Source organism: Hirundo rustica, chromosome 6, assembly GCF_015227805.2.
Source record: "Hirundo rustica isolate bHirRus1 chromosome 6, bHirRus1.pri.v3, whole genome shotgun sequence".
NCBI classification, from domain to species: Eukaryota; Metazoa; Chordata; class Aves; order Passeriformes; family Hirundinidae; genus Hirundo; species Hirundo rustica.
In genome coordinates, this window is record NC_053455.1 from 41,724,084 (window position 1) to 41,737,088 (window position 13,005).

Genomic DNA, 13,005 nt, shown 5'->3' on the forward strand with positions numbered 1-13,005 from the left:
TTCAGAATAAGAGATTATCACTCTTGAAAAAATACTTTTTGTATACAAGTCTAAAGGAGTTTTACTAATGGCCTCACTGTAGGAGCAAAACTGCCTCCATAATCTCACAAACCATATGGGAAAGTAAATGAAGGTATTATGAAAAAAGATATAGTATAGCAGGTTACAAGGGCTTCTGCACTCGTGTTCATTTGGGAATCTTTAAACCTATTGGTATGACAGTACTTGGTAACATTTTGTTTACTGAATGTTAAACTGCAGGATCTCCATTCTCAATTTGGGAGCTGCATTATACATATATTTTTAAAGCCCATTACATTGAGAAAGGCTTAGTATGACTATGAATAATCAGAGAAGAAAAAAAGCAAGGTAGAAATAGTTTGTGTGATACAAGTTTGGAAGGTCTCTGTTCAGTTGCCAGGCAATAATTGTTAGTGGTATTTAAAAAAAAAAAAAAAAAAATTTAAAAAAAATACCCCTACTCTTTTATTTTGACAACCTAATCAGAAAAGACCTAGAAACCCATATATTCCTCTTAGGCTTTGAATAGTCCCTCTGCCCTGAAGCAGATGTAGCATGGAGCAGTGAATTAATAAAGCCAGACTATCTATTGCTAATAGGTTTACTAAGCATGGGAACAGATAGCCAATCACACAATGCCAGAACTGCATCCTATGGAAATTGTTCGAACTGACAAAAAATAGACATTCACAGAGACCAGGCTTCTTTGCCTGGGCTGCAAGGTCTTTATCCCACTTCTGTAACTGGACAATTAAAAGTAAAGCACAATTCAACAAGAGCTTGATTTTCAACACAAGCCAGATATTTTTACCCATTGTGAAAAGGAAAAGAAAAAAAATCTCAGATGCAGTAGTGCAAAACAAAAGGCCTTTCCCTGCAAGCATCTGCATCTCTTTGCAGCATTCACTGCTGTGAGGAACCCTGTTGTGGTCAGGCTAAGTCCTGTTAGAAGTCTGCTTGGAGGAGGGAAGCCCTTGCTGGATCAGGATGTAGTCACTTTTCTCAAGAAACAGCTGCTGGGTTTGCAAGCTACATACCAAGCTTTGAAGTGCAACAGACTACTGGTAAATGCAAACAGCCAGAAAATATTTTCTTGACTAAATAGTTAAAATTGGTGTTTAAAATAACACCTGAATGGAAGTTGCAGGAATGCAGTCAGTCACTTGTCGATAACCATTATTTTTTTAAATGTCCTTGACTTCAAAAACTGTGATATAATAAAATAGTCTGCCCTGGACTTCAACATAATTAATACTGAATAGGCCTTTAAAAAGTTAGTAAATATTTATGAAATGAACTATCATTTTCATAGTGTACATTAAAACCTCTGGATCAGTAAGCCATCTTCTATTTTTGCACAACTTATACCTATCAAGAAAAGGATCTCATTTTGCCTTTAGTACTTCTGCTATGGATTTGCATGTACCTGTATTTGAGGATATGTCCACATGTACACGTACACATCTATCCATGCATATAGAAAGACTTACATATTCATAAGTATTGGGTAAGAAAAACTAAAGAAGAGAAAAAAGCACCATCTATAATTGTTACAATAAGTTAAAACTATTGTGTGAATTTAAAATTGTTATGTAAAAAATGTCATGGTTTCTGATACTTTTTTTTTTTTTCAGAGCAAAACCAGAAAGCACTTGGAGAAATGAAAAAAACAAACAAACAAGGGGAAATCCTGATTTCCCCTTTTATACTCTCTTTATTGAGCATTTCATTCAGTTTGGCCAATTAAAAAAAAAAAAATCTACAAGATCAATTGTTTACCTTTCTTCTTTCTGTCCTAGCCATATAGACTCCTTGCTGTCATGTACTAATAAAAATCAGTTGCCTTTGGTTTTTAACGTTAACTATGAAATGTTTTAATTTAACTGAAACACAAAAGATAGTTGGAGGGTTTTTTTCTTTTCTTTTTCACAAACATACTTCTAATTTTTTTTAAAGAAAACATGGGACTTTAAACAGTCATTGCCATAGGTCCTTCAAGATTATTTTGAGGGTCAGTCTTCAATATAATATCCGTTATACTGCAAGCCTGATGAACAGAGCTCCCAAATATTTCAGCTGCGTGACTTGGCACCCTGTTTTTTTAAGTCACGCCATACACAAGTCCTTCAACCTCTTAATAAAGCCTTGAGATGAAGGTGTGGGAGGCCTGCCAGTATATGGACTGAAACAGTTCCGAGTAGAAATCAGTATTGTATAGCTGGGGTTTTTCTATTGTTCCTGTTTTTCTTAATTTGGTTCGGTTAGGTTTGCTTTTTGCTACAACTGCAAGATAAAAACATATGCACGTGAACATATACACACACAGTTAATTACAAAACTCTACACAAAAATGTGTAATACATGCCAGTAAATCCTATTTTTGCATAATGGATCCTTCCTTCCCATTCTTTCTGGTCTCAGCTTGTCATAAAGCAGGGAGCATGTGCTCCCCTGTGTGCCTTGTAAATTCCATCATCATCTGCAACATACTGCAGATGGATAATCCATTTCTAAACTGCTTGCTAAGTCCACATCAGCCTGATGCAACAGGCACAGAAACACACACCTCTCTAATTTACCTACAGAGCAATTAAGGTGAAGAACTCTAACACCAAACTCAGCAGGTGAAGGGAAGATTTCTCACACTTACATTGACAGGCCCTGATGTCTGCCCACTCTGCATCCGTGATGAGCATTGTAAACATCCAAGGGCCCAAAAACAGAGGCCAAGCCAGCTACTGATCATGCCTGTTAAACTGGCTACTCAGGCTCACTCCTCTACCTTCTGCCCTCCCTCCCAATTTTCACCTCCTGTGTTCACCAGGAGCACTCATCTTGTGTTCACTGTAGGAAACAAGTTGGGAAGAGCAGTGTAATTGGCTGAGGGTCCTTTCCAGGAACAGGTGTCCATGGAGGTGAATGAAAATCTGGGAGACACAATGGAAGGAAAACAGAGAGACAATGTGCATCTGCCTGAGGTGGGGACAAAGAAGAAGGAACAACAAAATAAAAATAAGGGAAATCCAGGAAATTTTTTAAAAAAAGAAAAATTAAAAAAAAAAAAAAAAAAAAAAAAAAGGAGGGAGGATTGAAAGAGGAAAAATAGGAACTGTCTTGCCATGTTCCCATCATAAGCTGCATTTAGTCATTTCTCTACCTGAGCCATATCATGCTTTCCAGCAGATGTTCCTGTGAGGGTAAGGAAAGTGACTGAGAAGTGTTGCTTTGACGAGGGTGAGTCTGGGAACCAACAGTGGACAGATTTTTTTAAAAGCCTACCTGTCATTCTGCTAAATTATTTCTTTTTTGGCTTCACAGATCCTGATTTGGAAGGAAAAGAGAGTTACCAAATGTATTGTCAAAAAACAGCACCCCCAAAAGTCATGTCATCTGTCCCTCTCTTTCCACGTCTTTGAGAAGAAATCCAATTTCTTTCCCAACCAGGAACTGTGCCTGGCCTTACACTTGGAACACATGGGCTGGAGACTCTCTGAGGAGTGAGAGGCCACAGCAGCAGATCTATGACAAAGGCTGAGAACTGTGCCCAGGCAGGGAACCCCTCACTGCACCATCCTTGCACTGGAGATAGATCAACAAACAGCAAATTAGCAATGAGTATATGTTCACATCAAAACTGGCAAACGTATTGGCACGGCCAGGAGCTTCTAACAGGTATGTCAAGATTTTTCACATCCTCTTAGTAGACAAATAGGTCTTCTCTTAAATCACTGGTCATTTTTAATGTAACAAAACAGAGCATATGAACACATGCTGAAAAAATGACTAAAATATAACAATATAATGAAAGAGATTTATAAAGGACACCAGAAAGTGATAGAGACCTGGCATCAGCTTGTCACTAAGGACAAAGGTAGCTACACCAGACGTGCAGAATTTTACTGAGGAACCCAGCCAGACCTTCCAGAAAGAGAAAGACAAAGGCATTGAGATGTTTCTGTGTTGGCTTTTGCGTATTTCTCTGGGTGCTTTCAGCCCACAGTACTTCTGTTAAATTAACACTGCAGACTATGTATTCTATATACTGAGGTTAAACAACTGATTGTGTCATGGCTGCTGGCCACTTCTTCCCAGCCCGTCTCCTAATTACCTGGCCTTTTCTGTCTTTACTCCTCTCCCAGGAAATGCTGATGTTTTTTCTGGAGTGGACACTATGTGCCATCCACTCAGTCCAAGACCAAATGCCCTCTCTTCTACGCCACTTCCTCCTTTCCCTCCTGTTTGCAGTGCGGGTGGACGCCTGCATGGGCTGACTTACGTCTGTACAGCTGGGACTGTGCTGTGACGAGCTGAACAACAGTACATACTTTCCCAGTGCTTGTCCCAATTCCTCTGTTGCAAAATAACCTTATTTCCTTCAGTAGACCTATAAACTCAGGGGTGTGGTGGGCCTTGATTTGGCAGTGCTTTCTGCCTCCCACACCTCTCATAAAAACATTCACATGAGGGCAGATAATTTGAAGAGAACAAAAATGGAAGAATCACATTCTGTAAAAAGGATGTAATTTCTCCATGGCAGTGTCCCACTGCTTTCCATTTTTTTTTCCTTCAACCGTGGAGTCATTTTGAAAAGGCATCATTTAATACAATCAAATTCTCTGAAGTTTTTTTTTTTTTTTTTTTTTTTGCAACTCCCCTTTTCAGAGAGGTTTACACACAAATTGAGAATTTTCAGGTTTCCCAGGCAGATGAACCTTGTCCGCTTGGGCAGAGGCCCATGATAACTTACGTTATTTAGCATAGCATTATTTCTTGCTGTTTACTTACAGCTTGCTGAAAATAAGGAATGGTGGAACACCTTTTCCAGGGCACACCCTGAATTTATTCGTAGTAAATTGTTTACTATGTTCTTGGCCTAGAAACTCACAATCCTCTGAGCCCTTTTTAAAAAACCACTTGCCCATTCTCAGCTGTGGGGAGAAGGTGACAATAACCCCTTCAGTACCTCCACTGGCAAGCAAAGGGGTTGACTTCAGAAGACAGCCTGGCCACCTCTTGGGGACAGAGCTGCTGCAATGGGAGAGCACGGATTTGTCAAATTCAGAGAATGAGCTTTGGGGATGAAGGAATCCTCTAATAAAACAAACAGAAAAATAAATTCACCTCCCTTTTCCTCTCACGTCTCCCATGGATGCTTGCCTGGAAGAGAACAACGTGATGCCTAGACATTAGCACTAAAAACACCACAACTCATTGACAAACACAAGGGGTCACATCTCTTCTCTGGCTCGACTCGAGAGAATCATCTCTTTTCTCCTGCAGAAGTTAATGCTGCATCCTGGTGACCAGCACAGGCACCATCAGTGCCTAAATGCGTGTCCTTGTCACGACACTTACAGCTCAGCCCATGACTACCTGCACACAGACAGGAACGCGGCTCACGGGAAGCACTTGAGCTGCGCTGGAGTTTGGACTGTGTCCACGTCAAGTAGATGGTGTCTACTAACCCCAGAGAGGTTCTGCAGAGACTAAAGACGTATTGGAAATGAGACTCACGTCACGCTGCTACCATGATGCATTTCTCCATGTGCACATAGAAAAATAAATAGAGTAACTTCTATCATCCTTCCAAACCCACCTGAACAACAGCACCAAATATGCTATAAAACACAGGTAGTGCTTCTTAATTTACGTGGAAACTTTGAATTTCACGGGGACTACTTTTGTAACTCTCTTCTACAAATTAAGAAGCTTGGCAATCAAGAATTAAAACAAAGTGCTAGAAAAAAATCCGTTTTATATTCACATGCATATGTATTTTTTGTGCATGCATGCAGGCAATCCTGTGCCTGTGTGTGCTGTGTTCTGAACAGTACTTGGTCACTTACACAGAAAACTGAATGTATTTAAATAAGGCGCAGCTTCTCCCTCCTCCAAACAAAGTCCATCCACAATGTTGCTTTTTTCTGTTTGTATTTACAAATGGAAATTGATTATATTTACAAACAGAAACAGCATTGTGTCATTTCAGACTAAGTTTGGCTGCTGCAGTGCTCCTCTCTGAACTTTGGTAAGTCTACATCCTGCATTTTCCCCCAGACTACATATCACGTCTGCAGTACCATAAATCTGCCAACCTTTCCTACCATTTCTACTGCTAATTAGGCTTCATTGGGGCTTCACTTTCCCACTCCCTATGTTAGATAAACGCTGTTAGTGTCAGCTAAGCATGCTGCAAGCACTACTACCTGCATAACTGGTAATCGGGGCGCTTCCACCGGTCCACTAAACCAGCAATGACAACACGGGGAAGATTTTGACAAAACACGCTTCTGTGGACACTACCAGTGAGTCAACAAACCCTATTTAGTATTCCATAATTAGTTCCCATAAAATATTTCATAAAAAGAAAGATATATATTAATTTTTTAGGTCTTTTTTTGGAGGGAGAAGGGGGATGGGCGGGTGGGCAACAACGTGACACCAATCAAATTAACCTACCCTGTAGTAGAAAAGCTGGAAGACATTTATTTTGATTTATAGGGAAAGCCCCTTCAGACACATATTTAGAAACATCTCATTTTTCAGCAAGGCCTGATAGTTACTGAAAGTTACACGAAAAACAATCACTACACAACTTGTCTGAAAATATAATAATACAAATAAAAAAGTAATTTACATGAGTCCTTTATAAGAGCAATCTCTATATCCAGAAATGAGATGGCAGCATACTACAGCTAATGCAAATATTATAGCTAAATATATTTGTGGTAACACGTCTGAAAGAGAAAGAATGAGAACTGATGTGCAGATGATCTGTGAAAGACTCAAATACTAATAAAAACTGGGGGAGAAGAAGGGTGGGGTAAGAGGGTTAAATCATTATTTCATGAGGCCCATATTCACAAGGCATTTTTTTACAGATGGTTGGAGGTATTTCTCAGCCCTTAACTGAAAGGAATACAGCAGGCTCAGAGGCCTTAAGCAGCAATTCTATTCATAGGCCCTTAGCCTTTATATAATTGTATTAGGTGCAGTAACAGACATAAATTAACATGCACTGACCCCCCGCTCCTAGCAATGTATGCCTTGACCTTTTAAGAAACCTCAAGAGCAGTACTAGTTTAGTATTTGATACATCCTCTTTTGGGGAGATTAAATACCGGTCTAGGAGTTGCATGTACTCGAGGCTCTAGCAGGCCTTACCCATCTTTGGCTATGAGAAGCTGCTTTTCTTTTGTATCTTTAAGTAAGCAGAGTTTGTCTACTTTGGTTGCAAACAAGCTGACACCAGTAAAGCACTGCTAAGCTTTATGGGCGCTAACGGAGTGTTTGACGTAAGGCAGGGGGCAGGTTAGGAGCTCCTAACCTCTGAAGACATCTGCCCATAATGGCAGCTTTCTGAAGGAAGATACTTTTGTTGTTTTACAGCAAGTCATCCACTGAGATTTGTGGGCAGATAACGTCCATCTAGAAATCAGATGCTAAAATAAAAAGGAGAAAAATGGACTTCTTGCAAAAATCCTTCCTGTGTATTTCATTTACTCATAAATTGAATTCAAAATTTAAAATATGAAAAATTAATTTAAAATTCAAAATGTAAAAAGACTTTTCTGTAGTTACTTATCTGTAAACTTTTCATTTTGTAACTGGAACGTACTTCATCTTTCTCTAAAATTGCCACATCTGGAAACAGAGCAGGGGACAGTGGCTAAATCTGACTGAAACAAGGATTGCTTGTTTTACTGGGAGGGGGTTTTTTTGCTTTTAAAACATGTACTATCAATTAATTTGCCTCTCAATTTTCTACCTCACGACTGTAGTGGTAGACAGTAATTTGTACTAGCTGTCTCAAAGATGGTGGATTAAAAAAAAAAAAAAAAAAAAAAGAAATCTGCCAGACAAAAACTACGAGAACTGCAAATGTCGGACAATGCATTTAACCATGAAGTGGAAGAGTGTTAACTAGTGAATAAAGAAGGAAAGATGAGGGAAGTAAGGAGACTTTAGGCAATGCTCACTAACTTTTTTTCCTTCCCCACGTTCTTAAGACGACAGGTTTCACTAGAAATCAACGCAAGGGTCTGTTTACATATAATTTGTATCAACTCTACGTGGATTTGCCCCCCTGTTTCAATGCCCTGACCTCCCTTCCAGCATTCTGGGCTTTCTCCCATGTGGGATGAGGCTGTGGCCTGTGCAGGTGCTGCCTGGGGCCCTGTCGGTGCCGGGGGTCCGGGGGCAGCTGTGGCCTAGGGCTGTGTTAGGCCAAGCACGGCTGTAACCGGTGCCGGGGTCTGAGGGAACGGCAGCAGCCGGGAACCCGGACGGTTCCTCGGCTTTCGGGAGGAATCCCCGGGGGTGTGGGGAAAGCCCGTCGCTTCTCTCACCTGCCTGCGGCCCTCGCTGCTCCCGCGGCGCCTCCGGCCTCGACGGCGCGGCCGCACCTGCGGGGAAAGGCAGAGGGAGAGCAGGGTTAATCGCGCCGGCGTGGCTCCCGCAGGGGTCTGCGCTCCTCCCCGACTCACCTGGCTGCGGTTTGCCCTGAGGCGTCGAGGGGAGCGGAGACTGACCCACGGCCCCACCCAGACGTCCCTATCACCCGTGGGGATACACACACACACACACACACAGAGTACCAGAGAGAGTGGAGCCCCACCAGCTCCCTCGGGCCCAGACCCGGCACAGCACGTCGGGGGAGGCGAGGCCAGCCTGGGGCGCGCCTCGGCAGGGCCGGGCAAGAGCCCGACGGCCAGAGGAGAGGGCCGGGGCTTCCCCGGGGCAGCCCGGCGGGAAGGTGCCCGGTGAGGTGCGGCAGGCGCGGCAGCGGCCCAGACCGCCCGACGTGTCCAAGTGTCCTGCAGCGGACAGGAACCTGCGAGGAGCCAGGGCAGGGAGAGGGGCAGGGCAGGGAGCGGGGCAGGGCGGCTGCCGAGAGGCGCCCTGTGGAGCTGTGGCGGCCGCGGAGCCGGGCCAGGGGCAGCCCCCGAGCAGAAGGGAGCGGCTCCCGCTCCGCCCGCAGCAGCCGCAGCCCTGAGCATGGCAGCAACAGTTGGCTGGCAAGGTAAAGAAACGGGGAGCTGCACCACCGTGGCTCGGGTTTCCCCTCGCCCCTGAGCTGCCCCCCCCCAAATCACTCCTGGTTTCCATCCTCTTGAGGGACCACAGTAGGCAGGGAACAGAGAGGATATTTTTTTAGCCTTAGCTTGGCTGGTCCCTCTTATCGCATCTCTCTTCTTTTTCTTCCAAGTTCCCTCTACCTTGTCTCTCCCTTTAGAATATGCTCACATGAATAAAACCCCAGTAAAGATGTTTGCTGGCGACCAGAAAGTACAAACGTCTTCTTTTTTCTTTCTTTTCTTTTCCTTTTTTTTTTTTTTTCCCCTCTCTCTAAATAGAAGAGGATAAATAATTATGAAAATGCTGGTCTACTTAAAAGATATTGTGACCCTTCCACCTTTGTTTCCATCAAGAGAGCTAGTGCTCAAGCTACGTGTCCTGAGCAAGAAGAAAAGGAGGGAAGGGAGCAATGAGGTGCTTTTGCTTTGCTTTCTTTCCTTGCTTGTCCCTTAGCCGGCCTTTTACTCTTTTCTAAAGTGCGAGCAGGTCTTCAAAATATCTTTTATCTCTCGAGAAATATTAACTCTTAGACTGTGGTCCTCACCCGATCTCTCCAATGCAGGCTTCCCTGAAATGCAAGATCAGCCCTTTCTCAGCCGGATCGCTCTCCGTGCCGCTGTCGGGGGTGGGGGGGAGGGGGCAGATGGGAGAGCCCTTGTATTTTCTAACTGCTCAGACATTAGATCGCACCCCCACCTCCTTTTTATTTTACCATAGGCCCCTGTGTTGCGTCAAGCGGCCACTCTGCTACCAACTTGCTGCTTAGATCTTGTCTCTTTCACGAGGCTGATCTGCACGGACAGATCTGCGTTTAATCGCTCCTTCTTTTGGGGGGCGGCAGGGAGGGAGGATTTCTCTTTGCTATTTATTTCTTGCCTACGGAATCTGGGCTGGGAATTACTGCAAAGAGGGAAAATGCAGCTTCCCCAACTCCTGCCTGAGATGCTCTCAGTGCTGTGTGCATGCACAAGGCAGTTTCAGAACCACAGAGCTGGTGCTGATGCTGCTTTGCTCGCTTGCAATCACCTCGTCCAAAAGCATCGCCTCGGCTGGGTTTTCCCTCGGATTCTGCCTTTTTTACCCTTTCGGGGGGCACTACTTTTTGCGGAAAGAGTGATTGGAGATATCACCGGACTGCAAGTTGCTTAAAATCAGGTTGGAAGTGGGCAGGGGGGAGGGAGGCGCCTTTGGCAAGCGCTTCCATGGTGCATCTCCTGCTAACTGGGGTGTCCCCCAAACCGCGGCAGCTCCGTGCACCTCCCCCTCCTCCTCCCTCCCTATTATTTATGGGGTGATCCCAGTAAATCCCACCCTCCCCACCTCGAAATAAACCGAGGCTCACGATCACAGAGCATTTAATGAATCGCTCCGAATATTTTTTTTTTAATGAATTAATCTCGATCAACTAGGACACCCATATTTTCAAACACGGCTATGCCCTGGAAGGAGGAGGGTGGGGGGGTGGCGGGGGGGAGGGAGAGAAGGTGAGGATAGGAGAACTTTTAGGAAGTTTTATTCTATTTTTATTTTTCCATTAATGAAATAAAAAACACCATACAGTTATCCGAATAAACGTGTGTTTTGCTCCTTTAGGCAAAAGTCGATTAAAAAGTTAGGCTACTAGGCGACGGGGAATATTTGGACGTCTAGGGAACCAAGCCGAGTAGGAAAAGGGGAAAAGGGGGGAAAGGGTGTTTACTTCTCTCACTACATATATATCTAGAGATACATATATACACTCACAGCGGGAGGGGGGTTGGGGGGGGTGGGTTGGACGAAGGAAAGGGAAAGGTGCCAGGAATTAATAATAGAAGCCCACAGAGTCTAGATAAGTCCAAGGCTCGGCGATCGCAGCTGCTGCTCCTTCGGCGAATGCGCCCTCCGCGAATGCTTTTTGGGGTAAGGGCTTCCCGGGTAGGTAGTTATGTACAGCAAGCCCAGACCGCAAAAAGATTCGCGAAGGACAAAGTCTCCCGCGGCTTCCTACATCCATCCATCCGGCTGCCACCATAACATCCACAGGACCCACGGGCGATCGGCTCCGCCGTCCCCCGCCACGCCGGGTCCCCACCCCCCATCCCCGCCGAGTCCCGTTCCGAAACCCAGGACCCCGCCGGGGCGAGGCGGCGCTGGGAGGGGAGGGGGGCTGTCCCGCCACCCCCCCTCCCCCCCGCGGCGGGGCCGGCGGCGCGGGGCCGCGGGAGCGTGGCGGAGCGCGGCGTGTCCGCGGCCCCGCTCCGCGCGGAGGCTCCGGCGCTGGGCACGGGCGCTGCGTAAAGAGAAAACTCTCCCCCCTGAGCGCTAAATAAATAGAGAGCAGGCGGGCCTCTCATTGGTGCGGGCTAAAATCGTCACCCACCAATCAGCGGGCGCCTCACACTGCCTCGCTCGGGTTTTTTGTTTTTTGTTTTTTTTGTGTTTGTTTTTTTTTTTTTTTTTTTTTTTTTTTTTCCTTTTTTTTCCTTTTTTTCCCGAAATGGGGAGAGGAGAGGAGAGAAGAGCGGGAGGGAAGGATGGATGGATAGAAGGAAGGAAGGGGGAAGGAAAAAAAAAAAAAAAGGAAAAAAAGGCCCTCTCTGTGTTCAATTAGTCACCAAATCCGCGACAAGAGCACGTCCAAGAGCGCGGCTGGGCCAGCCCGGATCCCTTCTCACTTCTGCCGCTCCCCGAGTCCCTCTCCGGGAATCCTCTGCCAAAGGGGCGCCGTTAAGCTAAGGACCAGCCCCGCCGCGGGCTACCCCGGGCGCAGAGCCGCCGGTCCCCCCGGCGGGGGCGCCCCAGGCCGCCCGCCACCTCGCGGCGGGCAGCCGGGGACACGGGAACCCGCCGCTGCCTTCTCTCCTATCCCCCCGCCTCAGCGCGGGGAACCGGCCAGACCCGAGGGGCGACCCTTTCCGGGTCGGCAGGGGAAGCGGGACATTCCCTCCCCTCCGCTCTTAAGCGCCGTCCCGGGCGCTGAGCCACCCGCCTCCGGCGAGGACGCCCGCTTGCTAAAAGTTTCCAGGACGTGCCACTGAACTCCAGAGGTCTTCTCCTGGAAGCCGGCGGGGAACCAGAGGCCCCGCCAGCGCCCGGCGGCAACGGGAGCAAGGCAAACGCACCTCCGCTTCGAGGTCCGCCCGCCCGCCGGGATCCCCAAGGAGCTGGGGCAGAGACCCGCGGGGGACCGAGGGAACTCGCGTCCCGGCGCGAACTCCAGAACTTGCAGTCCCGCCACTGCCCCGCGGCGCCAAAGGGTCCCGCGCGAGTCGCACGGGAAACCCACGCGTGACGCCCCCGCTCGCGTCCCACCCCGTACGGCCGCAGCTCCCTCCCGACGCTCCTGCCCGCCGACAGGCACGACCCCCCGCGCCTCCCGAGCCCCCGGCGAGACCAGCGGCAGCGGCGCGACGGAGCGGAGCGGAGCGGAGCGCAGGCAGGGCGGCCGGGCAGCGCAGGCAGCAGAAGTTTGAAAACCTCCAGCACTTACCTGGCGGGGCGCGTCCCTGGCCGCTCCGGGGAGTCCCGCGCGGGATGCAACCATCACCAACAGAGTTTTGGTGGGTTTTGGTGGGGTTTTTTGGTTGGGGTTTGGAATTTTTTTTTCGGTTGGTTGGTTTCTTTTTTTTTTTTTTTTTTTTTTTGGAAAGCCCAAAAGCAAAGCGTCCCTTCCTTCAGGTGTGTATATAAGTTACTGTACTGTGTGGGAGGGTCACGATCTCACTAGGTGTAGAAGATTCCCCGGGATTAACCCCTCCTCTCCCTACCCCTTCTGCAACTTGTTGAGGATTTTATACACACACGCGCGCAGGCACGGGCACACGGGCACACACACGCACACACACACACGGACGGGAGAGCAAGGAGAAAGCGAGCTCCGCGGAGTCCGGCTGCCCCCCGACGCCGTTGTGATTGGATGGTCTTTTC

At 47.0% G+C, this 13,005-nt stretch overlaps 1 long non-coding RNA gene across 1 annotated transcript in view; it reads right to left on the minus strand.

The window, feature by feature from the left end:
• The window catches only part of LOC120754309 (uncharacterized), a 57,394-nt gene extending 49,000 nt beyond the window's left edge, over positions 1–8,394 (minus strand). The window contains exon 1 of the long non-coding RNA XR_005701378.2: positions 8,370–8,394. This is a non-coding gene — a long non-coding RNA (uncharacterized LOC120754309). The remainder of the gene's footprint in view (positions 1–8,369) is intronic.
• Between the last annotated feature and the right edge of the window lie 4,611 nt (positions 8,395–13,005).